Below are 17,053 nucleotides of genomic sequence, written 5' to 3'. Positions count from 1 at the left end.
ACACACACACAGACGCACACACATCCCTGCACATGTCTATATGGAAAAAGTCTTGAAAAGGTAGAAAATATGCAGTTTTGCAATTTTTTTTTCCAATTAATACTCTATTTTGGACATTTTAAAAATGTCAATACAGGGTCGCTGGCTGGCTCAGTCGGTGGAGCACGTGCCTGTTGATCCAAGGTTGTGAGTTCGAGCTCCACCGTGGCTGTCAAGATGACTAAAAATAAATAAATACATAAATTAACTTAAAAAAGATACTGAAATGTAAACATCTACTCCTTCAGGGTGCCTGGGTGGCTCAGTCAGCTGAGCGTCTGACTCTGGATGTTGGCTCAGGTCTCGATCTCAGGGTCCGTGTCTGCCTCCATGCTCAGCAGGGGGTCTGGTTCTCCCTCTGCCCATCCCCCTGCTTGTTCTCTCTCTCTCACTCATTTGCTCTTGCAAATAAATAAATAAATGTTAAGGGGCGCCTGGGTGGCTCAGTGGGTTAAAGCCTCTGCCTTCGGCTCAGGTCATGATCCCAGGGTCCTGGGCTCGAGCCCCGCATCGGGCTCTCTGCTCCGCACGGAGCCTGCTTCTTCTCTCTCTGCCTGCCTCTCTGCCTACTTGTGATCTCTGTCTGCCAAATAAATAAATAAAATCTTTAAATAAATAAATATATATATATATATATATATATATGGTATAGCCATATATATCATGAAGTCATTAAAAAGAACAAAGTAAATTTTTATTTTTTATTTATTTTTTATTTTTTTTTAAAGATTTTATTTATTCATTTGAGAGAGAGAGTGTGAGAGAGAGCATGAGCGAGGAGAAGGTCAGAGAGAGAAGCAGACTCCCCACGGAACTGGGAGCCCGATGCGGGACTCGATCCCGGGACCCAGGATCATGACCTGAGCATAAGGCAGTTGTCCAACCAACTGAACCACCCAGGCGTCCCCAAAGTAAATTTTAAAAAAATATTTTATTTATTTGGGAGAGCACAGGGTGGGAGGGAGGGCCAGAGGGAGAAGCAGGCTCCTCGCTGAGCAGAGAGTCCGATGCGGGGCTTGATCCCAGGACCCTGGGATCATGACCCAAGCTGAAGGCAGAGGCCTTAACCCACTGAGCCACCCAGGTGCCCCTGTGAGTTTTCTTTCAGTAGCGCAGATGGGAGGCAACTGGCCTGTGCTGAGTCCCAGGCCTCCCGCTCCCTAGCTGGGTGAACTTAGGCAAGTCCCCAGCCTGTGCACGTCCATTTCATGGTCTCAGAAGCGGAGGTACCAGTAGTGTTCACCACCCAGAGTTCTTGTGGAGATCGGATGGTGGGGTGTTTCGGACTACTGAGAACCCCAGTATTTCAAGTTTTTGTGGGCTTCTGTTGGTTTTCAATCATAGGGCCTTTTTACCTTATGTACCTAGCTACTTTTGACTGTATCTTAGACATTGTACTTTTAAAATTATTTGGGGGGGGGGTGCCTGGGTGGATCAGTGAGTTAAAGCCTCTGCCTTCGGCTCAGATCAGGATTCCAGGGTCCTGGGATCGAGCCCCGCATCGGGCTCTCTGCTCAGCAGGGAGCCTGCTTCCTTCTCTCTCTCTCTGCCTGCCTCTCTGCCTCCTTGTGATCTCTCTCTGTCAAATAAGTAAATAAAAATTTAAAAAAATTAAAATTATTTGTAGGAAAAATTTGAGGCCCAGGCTGATCAAGGATTCTCATGTGCTTTGGCTGTATGCCTGCAGACCCTGCCAGTCTGGGATGACCTTAATCGAAATTCAAGTTGAAGGTTCCCCATATCCGGAACTTTGCTCCCCTCGCCTCATAAGGCCACTTGCAGGTGAAGGTCAGGTCCCCAGCTCTCTTCTCAGAGTCCATAAGGAACCTGAGGGCACGACCATCTGAGTTTACTTCCTTAGACCTCTTCTTCTGGGGTTTAGCTGGTTTGATGTTTTTAATATTAAATTTCTTAAAAAATACTTTATTTTAATAAAATTTTATTATTTATTATTTTTTTTTTAAATTTTATTTATATATGTGACAGAGAACGAGCAGGAGCGGGGAGAGAGGCAGAGGAAGGGAGAAGCAGACTCCTGACTGAGCAGGGAGGCTGACACAGGGCTTGATCCCGGGGCCCTGAGGTCATGAGCTAAGATAGAGGCAGACACCTAACCATCTGAGCCACCCAGGTGCCCCTAAACTTTTTTTTTTCAATCCAGTTTTTTTAATTGTTTCAAATGAGAAGATCTGATTGATCTAATCCACTTTTGTAGGAAACAGAAGCCCCAGTGAATGATGTAAATAAATGTTCGAATCATTTTAGCACGTTGTCTCTTTGTAGCTGTCGTTCTATCCAAAGCTTTGGTGTGTTTTCAAAGGATAAGAAACTCAAGTTTGACTCATAAGGAAGTCACACAGAAGCTTTCTGTGACCAGCTCAGGCACAGCGGTGTCAGCAAGTCCCCCGAACGCCCTAGGATCCCCACACGTCCTGAGCGTCTTCCACGTCACCCACAACCACTAAGTCAGATCAAGTCCATCCTCTGTTAAAAAAAAAAACAGTTCCCACGGGGAGCCTGCGTGGCTCATTTGGTGGAGCGTCTGACTCTTGATTTGGGCTCAAGTCATGATCTCAGGGTTGTGAGATTGAGTCCCGAGTGGGACTTGGCATGGAGTCTGCTTGGGATTCTCTCTCTCTCTCTCCCCCCCTCTGCACCTCCCCCTGCTCACACTCTCTGTCTCCCTCTAAGATAAATAAATAAATAATCCTAACAACAGCAACCGCTCCCGTGGCTTCCGTCTCACTCAGAATAAAAGGCGAAGTCCTCGTAGGTCTTCACGGGACCTAATCCTCCCTCTCGCTTACCTGGCTCTGGCCATGGGTCTTGCTAGGCTTTTGAGGCTCCCTTGCTGGCGAGACACACTCATCCTGGCTTAACATGGAAAGTGCTGGGAATCCTCTCAGTCTGGAGCCGAGGTGGAGCCTGCTTGAACCATTTTTGCTCGAACCCTTAGGGCCCTTGGCTTGCAGTCTTCTCAGCCAGAGACGCTCTTCTCCAATGTCTGCACGTCTAGCTTGCTCCGGTCGAGCCAATCTCGGCTCAAAGTCACCTTCCTCAGGGAGGGAGAATGTGAAATAAGGCTCGTGTGCACACGCGCGCGCTCTCTCCCCCTCTCTCCGTTACCTGCTTTACATTTCTTTTTTTTTTTTTTTTAAGATTTTATTTATTCATTTGACAGGCAGAGATCACAAGCAGGCAGAGGGGCAGGCAGAGAGAGAGGAAGGGAAGCAGGCTCCCCGCCAAGCAGAGAGCCCGACATGGGGCTCGATCCCAGGACCCTGGGATCATGACCTGAGCCGAAGGCAGAGGCTTCAACCCACTGAGCCACCCAGGCGCCCCTCTTTACATTTCTTGAGATACGCATGAACAGGACCCAGGCAGAACATCTCCAGGCCTACATGGAAGGCTCTCGAGCTACAGCATCTGCTACGAAGCCAAGACAGCCTAAGGCCCAGCAGTTACCCAGCCCAGAAATCGCCTCTATAGGCCGGGCTTACAGGCTGGCCCAGCATCCTGGGCTTGGGGAGAGGAGACATCCTTGGCCTCAATGGGCCAAATAGGAGACAAGGCCTGTCCAAGGCAGCCCGGATCTCTGCTGGGGATGTCCAAGGGGGCAGTAATGATCGTTTCTAACCATTGGGATCGGTGTTTCAACAATGGATATTTCTGAAATCCCAGCTATCCTGGAAGTCTGGCCGGGTCTTTTCTGTGGTTGGGAACCTGGCCCAGAAGACTTTGTTCCTTGGACAGACTTGGCCCTTGAGAAAGCCCAGCCTCTCAGTCTGTCTGGCCAGGTTTAGAAGTCTGCGGTGGCCAGCAGCCGGCAGTGAGACTGGAATGTGGCCATACTGCCAGGGCCACAGACGGCCTGGCTAATTCAGGCGTCCAGTTCCTCCTCTGCCCCCTGCCCAGGCTGGGCGATCCCTGGCACCCCGGCTGCCAGAGCTCCCGGGTCCAGCAGGGTCTCCGCTTCTCCCAGGGGGTGGCCAGATCTGACCCCAGGCTGGGTGTCCCAAGCCTGCAGGCCATCCTCTGAGCGGGGGTCCTCATTGGAGGCCAGGGAGCCCTGCCACCTTGACCTTTGAGGATGAGCTGAAGCCCTGATGGGCCAAGCTTTGAGGCATTTCTGCGTTAGCCCCAGCAAGGGATGGTGGACTGTGAACTGATCTAAGTGCCTGCACCTGCTCTGGGCCAGGCCGGGCCTGGGCCCTCCGTCTGGGGGAGAATGAAGCCAGTGGTTTCTTCCAGGGGCTCCCAGTCTAGATGTAGCCCAGACTCCCCTGTACCAGTGCGATCACGTGCCCCCGAGGCAGGACCAGAAGGCGGCCCAGCAGCTGGGGAACAGCACTGTCGACCCAGCGGGGAACCAGCATGGGGGGTCTGAGCGGCCAAGTCCGGGAGCGGGGGGAGCCTTGCCCCACAGGGGGTGGGAGCAGTGTTCTCGCTGTGACTGGAAGCCACCGTCCACGGAGACCCTACCCTAACAGAGCCTGAGCGTGAAGGCCACTCTCCCGCATTAACTCCCCCGATGCCCACAGTGACCCCCTGAGATAGTGCCGAGAATTCCCCTCCTCAGGGCTGAGGGGATTGTGGCCCATCGAGGCGATGCAACTTGCCCTCGGGGACCTGTAGCTGCAGGGGCTGGGACCTCCGACAGCGGGGGAGCGATGGTGAGCAGGGGGGCCCCAGGGAGCGGCGGTAGCCTGAGCCAGGCCAGAGCACTCCAGGTGCCAAGCTTAAAACGGCGTGGGCAGCCGGTCCCTGGCCAGCCCACCCCAGGCTGTGCTTGTCCCCAGGCAGCAGTGGACAGACAAGTGGGTGATAGCGGTTGGGCCCGATGCTGGACAGTGACCAGACCTCCCACCCCATCGCCTCTGGGGAGCCGCCTGGGTCTGAGGAGCCTGTTGTCTGTCTCCCCGACACTTGGGAGCCAAGGGAGGGACCCGCCTCCTTTGAGGCCTGGGCCAGTGGGCTCAAAGGACAGGGAGGCCTGTCCAGGCCCTTAAGTCCTCCCAGAGTCCCGAGGCAGGGATGCATCTGGGGAAGGAAGGGCCTCAGGACTCAAGTCACCTCAGACGGGTGCCCGTGGTGTGGCTCAGGACACGGAGCCGCAAGGGGCAGGAGGGGCCGTTCACTGGACGCTGGCCACATGTGGAGCTTGAACGTCTTGGCCGCGGAGGGAGCCATGAGTGGCACGAAGCGTGGTGGGGAAACAGGTGACATGCCCCATCCATCCTGGACCGGTCAGGCCCCCTGCCGAGCCTCAGCTTCTCGCTCTATAGAATGGGGGCGACGGTAACAGCACGACAAGATCACTGGGCCGAGTCCGGGAGCTCTACTCACAGGCCCTTGTCCAGAGCCGAGCGGGCACCTGCCCTGGCCCGTCCCTCGTGTCCCTCCCGCAACCCCAGCCCGGGGCCCGAGAAAGAGGAGGGGGAGGGTCTGCAGCCAACCAGGAGCCTCTGCCTCGGAGGGTCTGTGGGCGAACACCTGAGCGAGAGCCGCACAGGCCGCCCTGGCCCTGGCCACAGGGGCGCAGCCTCCCTCCGCGGCCGCAGCCTCCCTGCCCGCACGGTCATGGCTCATACGCCCTCACATCCTTGCGCTGGGGCGGCGGCTTGGCAGGGGAACAGTGGGGCTGAGGATGAGCCGGAACCCGAGGCAGGTCCTGCCCGCCTCTGTGCCCGGCTCTGCCAACCTCTCCTGGGCTCTCCTGGGCCCGCACGGCCTCTCTCGTGCTGTGGTCCAGGCACCGGCGAGGGCGGCATGTGCCGGCGTTCAGCATCCCGCTGAGCTGCGGGCTGTGACCAGGCGTTTGGGGAGAGGGCCCGGGCCCGGGGCCCGGTCGAGGCTTAGGGGCCAGGCTGGCAGCTGGCCAGGTGGCTGTGGTCCAGCTGTCCGCCAGCGGCTCCCACGTACTCGGCCCGCCTAGGCCTGGGGCTTCAGGTGCACATGGTCCAGCTCAGAAGGGTTCACTCTGCAGGGGAGGGTCTGTGCCACCCAGGCCAGGCCCCGCTCTTTCACCCCTCCTGCAGGTGCCGGCCTGCCCGACTGAGGGTACTGCCTCCCTGCCCGGAGCTGGCTGGTTTCCATTCCACCCTGCGGCCGCCACCCCTCCACCCCCACCACCAGGCAACAGTCCCGGAGGGTCCACAGCCTGGGCCCCCAGCAGGGAGGGAGACTCTTCTCTTTACTAGGAGCTGGAGGCCTGGTGTCGGGGAGTATGTGGTTGGTGGGATGCAACTCGTCTCAGGCCTGGCTGGTGGGGCAGAGACAGAAAGCTGGGGGGCTGGGAGGTGGCTAGTGCCCGCCCCCCGGGTTATATAACAGGCCTCTGGCTGCCTGGCCGGGCTCATTCCTAACAGCCTCTGTAGCCCAACCTGAGAGCACTTACGTATGACACAGCCCACAAGGCCGCTTCTCACGACGGCTCGGGGGCTGGCTCCGCGTCCGGCCCCGAAGCTCCAGCTCTGTTCCTGGCCCCCTCCCCCAACCCACACAGCTGGCACTCCTGGCCTGCCCTCGGGGTCCAGACAGGCCTCCCCAGATGCCAGAGGAGGAAGAAGGGATGTGGTTCCCTGCTCCCGAGGGGCTTCTGGGACCACAGAGCATCATTAATGGACCTTGCCTGGGGAGGGGGAGAGGCAGGGCCCATTGGCAGAAGGTAGGAAGCCCCCCCAAGCTTTCATTCCTGTGGGGCTCTGTGCCAGAATCCTTGCTCAGCCCTACGTGGGCAACATCTCATGGAGACAACACAGCGGGGGTCTCGTTCCTTAACCCATTGCACAGATGTGGAATCTCGGGAAGTGCTGTCCCTGGGGCGGCGCAGCTAGCAAGACAGAGGCAGCCCTCCCCGCTTAGGGAGCTGCCCTCAGGGAGCGGCAGGGCCTGGCACAGTAGGAAAGGGGTCAGCGAGGGTGGCTGGGGGGGAGGGGCATCTAGAGGGCCCAGGGACCCCCCAATTCCATTAGCTCAGGCAGAGAAGGTGACCCCAGGGCCAAGGTCTCTCTCGGCCATGGCTTTCGGGGAGGTGGCCAGGGAGGGCCAACGCCTGGCTCAAGCCACCTGCTCCCCCTTCCTCTTTGATCCCCTTACTCAGCCTCTCGGGGTCCCACTTGGATCCTCACAGGGCACTTCCGCTCTCGAGGAAATAGCTGTGGTTTGCAGAGGGCTCAGCCCTTCCCCACACCCAAGGCCATGGCCAGGCACTGGATGGAGCAGCCCTGGGACCAGTGCCCCATCCCTCTGCCTGTCCTGGCGCCCACCCCTGGCCAGTAGGAGGTCACAGTGGTGGGGACAAGGGGCAAACCTCTGGGTTCTCCCTGCCTGGGGCTAAGGCTCTCAGCCCCAAAGAGGCATCGTGAGAGGAGTGGGGGCCATTGGTCTCTGGGCTGTCCTCAGGTTGTCCCATCCAGAGGTCCTGAGGTTCCAGCAGGCTGAGGCAGGAGACAAGGGCCCAAACTGCGGGAGGACAGGCTTCCAGCGGGAGACTGCCCTGCCCCCCTCCCCCCGGCCTTGGCTGCCTCTCTGAAACGTGCGGTCACCATGCGGTCACCACGTTGCGGAGGGCCAGGCGGGCAGCCCGCAGGTGAAAGGACAGCCGTCAGCTTCGCCGTCTCCCACCTGCCCCCCTCCAGCTCCGTGGGGTCCTGGGCAAGTTACAGGCCCTGGGTCTCAGCTTCTCCACCCCTGTGGTGGGGACAGTGGCACCGGCCTCATGGGGCTGCTGTGAGGGCTCAAGGCGGTGGTGTAGGAACAGTGCTCAGCAGGCCATCAGCCCACAGTGAAGGCGGCTGCCATCACTCCCTGTCTGCCCGGGGAGGGACATGGTGGCATGTGTCCCAGCTGTCTCAGAAGCGACAGTGAACCCCCCCACGTTTAGAAGCAGCGGGCTCTTGTCCAAGTTCCCCCCAGACTGAGTCAAAGGCCCAGGTGTGTCCACCTCTGCCGTGGACACCGGCTGCCTCTCAGAGGTGGGGGCTGGTGCAGCGCCGGGAGCACTCTGGGGGCCCTCTCCCCAGCCTGGGGCTCCCTCACGCACCCCTGCTCCAGGAGGATGGAGGCAAGCTGGGGGTGGGGTCCTCTGGCCTGGACAGGAGGAGTGTGCGACTCCCCCATAGGCGCCAGAGAGGACACCCAGCAGCAGGGCTCAGTGGCAGAAGCCACGGCAGGGAGGTGGGAAGCAGGGGACACATCTGGGGACAGAGAAAACCTGGAGGATGAGGCTGAATGTGTCCTGAACAGCGGGAGAGTGAGGCCCAACCTCTCTGCAGCATCGGGGGCCAACGCAAGCAGCCCCCCTCCCCGGTGGGGCCTCTGTAGGGGAGGCGTGCGGGGAGTGGGGACTCCTTGAGCTCACGGAGAGCTGAGGGTAAGAAGAAATCCAACCCCCTGACAGGCAGGGCTGCTTCTGAACCCATAACCAAGTGTGGCCCCTGCCAGGCGTGGACGCAGAAGGGTCTGGGGGCTCTGGGGGCTCTGGGATCAGCCCCCCCGCTGCAGCCCGGGCCTCTGCTGTGGTGGCAGCCGGGGACAGACCATTTCACACCCCTGAGCCTGATCTGACACCCGATGCAGGCCACTTGCTCGTCAGCCCGAGCTGGGGTGCCCCCCCACCTCCTGTGCACCGGGGCCTTGTGGGTGCCGGTGATCGATGACCAAGGGGCCCTGTTTGTCTGTTGCTGGCCCCTTGCCGGTGGGGGAGAAGGGTGGGCAGGCAGGCAAGCATATGGCTTAAATTACTGGAGCCGCCTCTTGGCACCTCAACCCTCAGCTGGGGGTGTGCAGACCGCCTGGACGGCCACCCCTGCCACCCTCTCACCAGACACAGCCCTGGAGGGACCCCCCCCCAAAAGCAGAGCCTCTGCCGCCAGCTCCCCCTGCCTGAGACTTGTGCCTCTCTGTTGCCAGCCGTCTGGTTGGGGTGGGGAGCCCGCCAGCTGTGCCCCAGCTCGGCACCCCCTCCCCTGCCCCGCGCAGGCCACCTCCTTGGCAGCCCTGACAGCCGGGGGAGCCATGGCAGGCTCAGACCGGGGAGGCCTGGCTCGGCTGCTCCTGCCTAGGAGGCCCGGCACGCTGGCCGTCTGCCTCCGGTCGGGATTTCCGAGATGCTGCGCTCTGACCACCTGACTTCTCTCCCATGTGGGTTCAAATCCAAGTTCTGTTCACTGATTCCCAGTCTCCTCCTCTGGGCCGTGGACTTTTAATCCCACCTCTGTGGGGAGAACCAAGCAGGCCCCGCTTTCCCGGAGTGAGGGCAGAGGTCTCTCAGGAGGGCGACCACAGGCTTCCATGTCCCTTTTCGACCCAGGTGACAATGTGCAGGTTTTACAGGCTCCGAATGAATGGGCCGGGGACATTGGTCTGCTGTGTAGCTGGGTTTTTACCCTGCTCGCCGTTCTCCTTGTGTGCGGCTCTGTGTCCCCTAACGCCCCCCTGCCTCCCCCCACCTCCTTGGCCCACCCACCCTTGAGCCCAGCTGTGCAGGGGCGGTACAGCTTCGTGCTGACACGGAAGCCTCCTTCCATGGGTTTGGCCTGACCCCAGCTCCGTGCATTGTGCTGCCCTTAGTGCGGGGGACAGACACCCAGTCCCAGGAGGGCGACAGGGGTGGGCGGGTAGCCTGGTGAACTGTGGCCAGCCCGGGGAGGGGAGAGGCCTTTGGAGAGAGCCCCGAGGGCAGATTTTGGGCCTCGCTCCTGGCTTGGCTTGGCCAGCAGCTCCCGCCCCCTCAACCCCGGACACCGCCTCCAGGCCTTTGCTTCGTGGAGCTGGGACGTGCCTCGGGCTTCCTGGGGAGGGGACCCAGTCAGGCAGCTGGAACAGCTCCGGGAGCCCTCTGATGGCACCCCCATGGGTGCTTCCACTCCTCATTGAGAAATCCTCCGGGGCCCGGCGAGGGCTGGGGCTGGGGTCCGAGTTCAGGGGTGGGGGGCTGGAATTGCTCCTGGGGCAGCACATTTTTCTCCTCTGGAAATTTATCTTAGCAAAGAGACCACGGAACAATTGCACTCTTTTCCGGGCCTCAGCCGTCCCCAGACGGCCTGCCCATCCCCTTGGTGGGGGCTCCGAGGGGGCCGGGAAGTTGAAATTTGTAAAATGTCTGTAGGAGGGGAAGAAAGGCGCTTTGTGTGGGGCCGGGGCCCCGGCCATTGGTCAGCTCCAAGGCCCCCAGATGCTCCCAGAATGCTCCCCTCCCCGGGGAGGGCCGTGCCTGCCGGCCTGAGGCCAGCCCTGGGGTCCCTGCAGCACCTCCACAGCCCTTGTACCCGCTGTGTCCGGGCCTCGGGGACCCGGGTCCCCGGGGCCGCCCAGGCTCTGAACGCACAGGCCTGGCGGGGAGGCCCCTTCGGGCCTCAACATGTTTCTCTACTGGAGGAAGCGTGGCGCCTACCAGTTGGAGGCCCTGCCCGGCGCCCTGGCCGAGCTGGAGCTGGGGGCCGTGGAGCGCTTCTCCTGGAGCTCCAGCCTGGACATCATCGAGGACCTCGGGGGTAGGTGCGGGCCCACTTCCCCAGGAGGGCTTTCGCGAGGCTCCGACGCCTGGGCCACTGGCCACCCCCTCACCCTGCGTGTGTTTCCGCTGGTCCTGTACTCAGTGGTGCTGTGGAGGCCGGGGCCCCTCTGAGCACTGCTGTTGGTGGAGGACAGGGGCCCGGGGACCCTGGGGACCAGAGGAGAGGCAAGGGCTGGCCCGGCAGTGTGGGTCCCCCGGCCTGGGCTTGGGACAGGGCAGCCGGAGCAGAGGACAGCAGGGACGGGGCTGGCCGTCGAGCCTGGGCTCTCCGTCTGTCCTCTGCCTCCAAGATCAAGGCAAGGTAGCGGGATGCAACTTTCTGGAATGTTTGCGTCCAGGGCCCCAGGGCATGGGTCATGTCTCCTGTTACCCCACACGGATGAGGACCAGCAGCACAGAGAAGACGGAGGGTCTCAAGAGGCAGGACAGGTGGTGGGGGGTGCTGAGTCCGGGTGGTGGGGGGCGCTGAGTCCGGGTGCCCAAGCGGCCCTTTCCCTTCTCAGACGTCAGAGGTGAAGAGAACCCTATAAATGGGGTGATGACGTCAGGAGCGCCGTGGGGTGACGGAGGGGTGACCCATGTGGAGTAAGTACTCCCAGCGCTGTGTGGCCCAGATCGGGGCACCCTTGCCTGCTGTCGTTGTCGTCGTGATGTTATCAGAGCTCAGCTAATCGGAGGTCCAGCAGAACACGCAGCCTCCGGCTGGCGACCCCAGACTGTCCGGTGTGGCCTGCAAAGGTTGGGCCTCTGCTCTGCTCTTTGCCTCATCTTGGGCCCCAGGCGCTGGCCTCCCCAGGCCATGGGCCCAGAGGCGTGGCCCCTCTCCCGAGCGCAGCTTCCCAGCCCGGCGTGGGTCTTCTCGGACCTGTTCCTGCACCAGTGGGCAAGGGGAGCGCTGGGCAGGCATCAGCGACAGATGTCCCAGGTGCCATCAGCGTCCCTCCTGCTTCCAATCCCACCAGACAAAGTGGACGGGGAGACGTGGCTGCTTAGAGGGGAGGGGCAGGCACAGTGCCCACCTGGACCCCAGGAGCACTGGGCACCTTCAGGTGTGTGCAGCCGACTGAGTCCACAAAATGGCGTAAGGAGGGGCCTGGGCTGCTGGGCAAGGTGTGGAGCAGCGGCGGAGGGACAATGGCACAGGGCTGGCCGGTGTGCTGGCCGGCCCGCTGCTGGGGAAGTTCTGCTCTTCCTTCAGCCAGGCCCTGTTCTGGAACCAGAAGGTGGGCTGGGGGGAGGGTGGCCGAGGGGAGAGGCTGTGGGTGTCCCGGCTGCTGATGCGGCTTCACCTGTACCCCTGAGGCAGGGAAGGTGGCAGAGGTCCCCACAGGACCAGAGATTTGCCTGAGGTCATTTCGACTGTCCCAGCCGCAAGCCAGGGAGGCCCCGTAGGGACTGCGTCCCCCCCCCCCTCTTTGCTCTCGGTCTGGGTCATCCGAGGAGCCCCAGCTTGGCCGCTGCTGGGACCTGTGCCTGGGATGCCCTCACCGGCCCGCATGGCTCTGGGGCACAGTCTGTGGAGCCCCCCACCCCCTGCCTTCCCCTGTCGCCCCTGCCTCCAGGACGCAGCCGCCCGCTGCTCTGACCGTCCTTTTCCAGCTTGGAGGCCCCACAGCGAATGTGTAGAGGGGACTTGCCGGGTGCCCAGGCTTTAGAAACGCATCTTCAGGCCTCCCCTTTGAGGCAGGGATGATTCTTGGTGTCCCCTTGACACTAGAAGCAGGTTCCGGAGGGGGGGCGCCCACATACACCCCTCCCACCCCCACACAAGGCCTGCCCGCAGCGTCCCCAGGGGCTCTGCACCCTGGCTGGGAGCGAGGCCCTGGCACACAGTGGGTTCTTGGCAGCGCGTGCGCAGGCATCGGAGGGAGCTGAGACGCGCTGGGTGGGGGAGCGGCACGCAGCTGTCTGTGTGGGCTCTGTCCCCTGGCCCGGGCCCAGCAGGGTGGGTAGAGAGCCTGACAGCCCAGTGACGGGGGCAGGCCTCGCACACGAAGAGGGACCGTCCTGGGTGGGCACCTCGAACCCGCCTGGGCAGCCCGGCTCCTGTTTGTCCGCAGTCACTCTCAGGTCCTCCAAGGAGCCTTGGGAGGAAGCACGTGGTGGGCAAACGGGCAGGTGCCCATAGCAGCCCCAGCCAGAGGAAGTGGCCGGCTGGCTCCAGGCCTGCATGTTCTGTCCAGATAGTTTCTCTGGCCCCAGAAAGGAATTCTGAATGTGCCTCCCACCCCTTCGGACAGAGCCTGAGGAGTGTGGGCCGGGCAGGGTAGCGGTTGGGGTTTCCAGGCCCTGGAAGAGGATGCCAGGGATGGTTCTGGGCCTCGGGCAGGGCCAGCATCCGAGGCCACAGTCCATGCTCCCTGCTCCAGCTGGGTCCCCGCTTGGCCATTGCACCCCAAGATGTTTCATGGGGCTTTGGGAAGGGGACCACGTTTCTTTCCCAGGCCACCTGTGGTGCTCTGACCAGTGTCCAGGGTAGGGAGGGGCAAGCGGCTCCTGGGGCTCCTGGGGCCCGCAGTCATTTGTCCCGGCCATGCCCTCTGGCTCTAGGCCAGGTTTGGGCCAGACCCCTTCCATGGGCTACCCTGGTTGGGGGGCCGTACGCAGCTGGTGGCGGTTGCCCAAACAAGGACAGGCTCCTGGGAGGGCTGGGTCTGCGTGCAAGCGGGAATTTAAGGCCGCAGCTGCTTCCTGGGAGGGGCAGCCTTTGCGTGGCCGGGCCTGGGTTTGGGAGGTGGTGGGCAGGAGAGGCTCTGCCTCCTCAGGGCAGAAGCGTTCACTGAAGGGAGCTCGCAGTGAGGGGTTCCTGAGGAGTGAAAACAGAGGTGGTTTCTTGTACCCTGTGTCAGCGGAGGGCAGGGCGGGGGTGGGCGGCAGAGAAGGGGGGCACTTCCCTGACAACGGGGGTGGGGGGGGAGGATGAATTCTGTGTGTCCGGTGCCGTGGGGGCACCCCGGGGCAGTGTTGCCCCAAGGTTAGGAGCACAGACTTGGAGCTGTCCCTCACACACCTGCGTCACCTCAGGCAAGTCCCCCAGTCCTCTGAGTCTCGTTCGTACACCTGGCAAATGAAGACCCCTCCCTCTCCGTCGATTAGAACAGAGCTATCCACTAAAACCTCCAGTAGCCACCTAAAAAACAAAACAAAGATTAAAAACCAGCCAACGAAATGCATTTGAATAACCTTTGCCTTCAACGCAATGCATTCCAAACATCCCCACCCCCACGCGTCATCAACAGGGAAAACCGTCATGGAGGTTTTACGTTCTTTTCCCCCACAAAGCGTTTGGGATCGGTGTATCTCACACGCACCGCACACCTGGGTTTGGACTAGCCTCACTGTAGGTGCCCGGGAGCCCCAGGGGACGTGGCTGCCACCTGGGGTTAGATCACACTGCAGGGGGCTGGACCAGGTCTGGGAAGCAGAGAGTCCTGACCAGGCCAGAGCTGCGTACCAGATGCTCTTCCCTAAGCTGTGGCGTGGGGAGCACAGGACGGTGGGATCCCCTCCCCGGACAGCAGCATCAAGGAGGGAGAGAGTCCTCTGGAATTTGGGTATGGGGAGGCAGAGAGGCCTTGGAGAATGGGTAGGATGTTAGGAGGCTGTGAGGTGAGGATGTGGCAGGGGGTAGAGGAACAGGCCCAGGGAGGGCTGGGTTGGGGTAGAAGCTCAGCTCCCTCCTGGTGAGGTGACAGGCCATGGTGGGGACTGTGGGGTGGGGGGCCGCCAAGGGCACACACAGCTTGGGAACTGGAGCCATCCGGAATATGGGTCCGGAGCTGCCTGCCTTCTCTGGTTTGTCCGTGGAAGCCAGAAATCTGGATTTTTATGTGAAATCTGACTTTTCAAAGTTGGCAACCGATTCAAATTCTTTTGAAGCGCTGTGCTTGGCCAAACAAAACATGTGTGCCGGCCGGCTTCTGCCCAGGCGCCCTGTCGGCCAGTTGTGGTAGAGATCGTGTTGGGAGAGAAGCAAGAGCAGCATCCCATGACTAAGACAGGAGCCGGGTGGGGATGGGGGGCGCCGGCGGTCGGCTTGTCTGCCAGCCCCAGGGGCCTTGGCTTTCCACAATGGGGGGAGCTGGAGGAGCTAGGAGGGCCTGTCTCAGACCATAGGGAGGCAGCCTCTGGCATCATGGGCATGGGGGACAAGTTCAGGGCTCCGGGTCTGTCTGAAGTTGGCCTTGGGATTTGCAGGCACACACCCACTCAGGATGACTCAAGTCGGACGGGTACCAGAGAGCGGGGACCCCTGGGGAAGCCAAGGGCAGGCAGTGGAGATGGGCCCCCAGGAGCTGTCGCACAGTCACAGAACCACGTTCCCTCTCCTTCTCTGCTCTGGCATCCCTTCATTCTTGGTCTTCAACAATCACGGGGCTCTGTGGGCTCAGACGGACTTTCCATGATCGCAGGGCCCCACAGGTGTTGCCTGTCTCAATTCAAATTCTCAAGAGAGCAAATCTCATTGAATGGGCTGGGCCAGGTGACCAACTCTGGCCCTATAATCTATGCCCAGGGTACCATGTTACCTGGTACACCATTCCCCCGGACCAGGCCCACCCTTCCCACAGGCTGTAACTGAGGGGCGCTTGCCTGGAGAAGAGATCATGACGGCCCGTGGCAGGGAGGACCTGTACTCAAACCTGAGCCACCCCAGCCCCCAGAATTCCCTCTCAGGGGACCCTCACTGATCTTCCTGTGTCTGGAGTCTCTAGGAGAAAGAGCCACACCCACAGGCCCCAGAAAGTTACAGCTTTAGCACAGAGAAAGCTAGACCCCGGGTGAGTGAGGGTCAAGCAGACCAGAGAGGGGATCTCGAAAGCAGATTGAACATCTCCAGGGAGCTGAACTGGGGGGTCCGAGGCCAGCGAGCCCAGCCAGGTAGAACCCCAGCTGCCGGAAGAAGCAGGACAAGGGACTCCGGAACCACAAGCCAACAACGCTATGGCTGCTGCAGAGGGAGCGGGCCCTGCAGAGGCTGTGGCCTGGAGCTCTCATGGCAGGATACAGACAGCTGGGAAGGCAGCTCCAGAACGCTGTGGTGGAGGAAATAGCCCGGAGCCCTCAGAATTTAGAGCGAGAACCCAGAAGTCTTGAGGCAAAGGGTGTGAGAACCTGACCCCATGCCCAGAGTTGGGAGAGCCCAAGGACCTGGAGCTGCAGCAGACCTTGTCTGGAAATGCACTCCCAATACAGGTGAGGGGTCAGGTCCACAGGGAAACCCAGACGACAAAGGAGGTACTACAGGCGTTCAGGCAGACTGGGCAGGGCTCTGGGGACCCCCCGGCCCCAGGGACAGGCCATACTGGCTCCAGGGACAGGCCTTACTGCCCTTGGACCATTGAGGCCCCTAGGGCTTCCGACAGGGAAACAGGAACCTGTGCTTCTGTGAACGGAGCTGGGCAGGACTGGCCTGAGCGCCCTGAGGCAGGCAGGCAGCCCTCCTCAGAAGCCCCAGGTCCACAGGCACCAGGAGACAGACGCCCGCTGGACCACTGCTTCCCTGAGCCCCACAGGCTTGGCACCATTTAAGCCCCCAGGGCAGATGCTCTTCAAGGAGAGCCCCCTCCCCACTGCATGCAGACCTGCCACCTGCAAGGGGCGGGAGAGGGTTGTGGGGGGTGGAGGGAGCAGCCCTGGGGAAGGGCAGGGAACCTTTGGAGAGGGGTCCACCCAGGGCCTCCAGGCAGTAACCTGCCTATGGGATGGGGTCTAGGCAGGCTTGGGAGCACTCTCAGTCCCTCGGGGGAGCCCTGGCCGCCTCCCCAGGCTCCATTTCTGCAGTGCAAAGTGTTTTGTAACCATTAAAATGCTGTCCGATTGCCGCGTGACGCCATTTACATAAACTACAAGACCAGGCATAACTAATCGATGCGGTTAGAGGTCAGCAAGTCTCTGCCCCTCGTGGGAGTGGCTGGCAGCCCCCAGGAGGGGGCTTCTGCAGGGGGCCTGGCGATGCTCTGCTTCTTGATCTGGGAGCTGGTTATCTTGTGAAAAGAGGTTTTGTGAAAATTTACTGAGTTACGCACTCCTGACAGCTGCACTTTTCTGTACATACTTATACTTCCCTAAAGTTTTCAAAATGCGAACCAACCAAACAGCCGCGGCTACCAAGCCCACTCCCACCTATGCAGCCCCACCCCCAACCACGACAGCATTTCCAAACGGGGGTCCTCTGCTGGGGGAGGAAGACGAGGGGCCACAGAGCGGTCCTGACCTGCGCTCCGACCTACAGGGAGGCACCGTTCCCACTTACAAGGTACCTCTCGGACCCGGGGCGAGAGCAAAGTTGCCGAAAACGCCTTTATCCCCGCGTGCCCAGGGATGGAGACCGTCTCCCGACCACCCGGGGTGTTTCCATGCGAGGTGTGTGGGAGGCTGAGGGCGCCGGGGGTCGCCCCGCGAGGCAGGGTGCGGACTCCGCGCGGCAGGGCGCGGAGGGCGAGTCTGCGGGTCCCGGGCGCGGGGGGCGGGGCACGGGGCGCGGGCGGCGGG

At 60.9% G+C, this 17,053-nt stretch overlaps 1 long non-coding RNA gene across 1 annotated transcript; it reads right to left on the bottom strand.

Annotated features, from left to right (window-relative positions):
* Positions 1-9,205: 9,205 nt before the first annotated feature.
* On the bottom strand, positions 9,206-17,029 carry LOC309842545. The gene is made up of 2 exons (XR_014299673.1): positions 16,776-17,029; positions 9,206-13,688 (listed from the first exon to the last, which is right to left on the bottom strand). It is a non-coding gene; the product is annotated as an uncharacterized lncRNA (long non-coding RNA).
* Between the last annotated feature and the right edge of the window lie 24 nt (positions 17,030-17,053).

The sequence above is a fragment of the Mustela nivalis genome (assembly GCF_964662115.1).
Source record: "Mustela nivalis genome assembly, chromosome: 10".
NCBI lineage: Eukaryota > Metazoa > Chordata > Mammalia > Carnivora > Mustelidae > Mustela > Mustela nivalis.
This window is presented reverse-complemented; position numbering and strand designations above follow the sequence as displayed.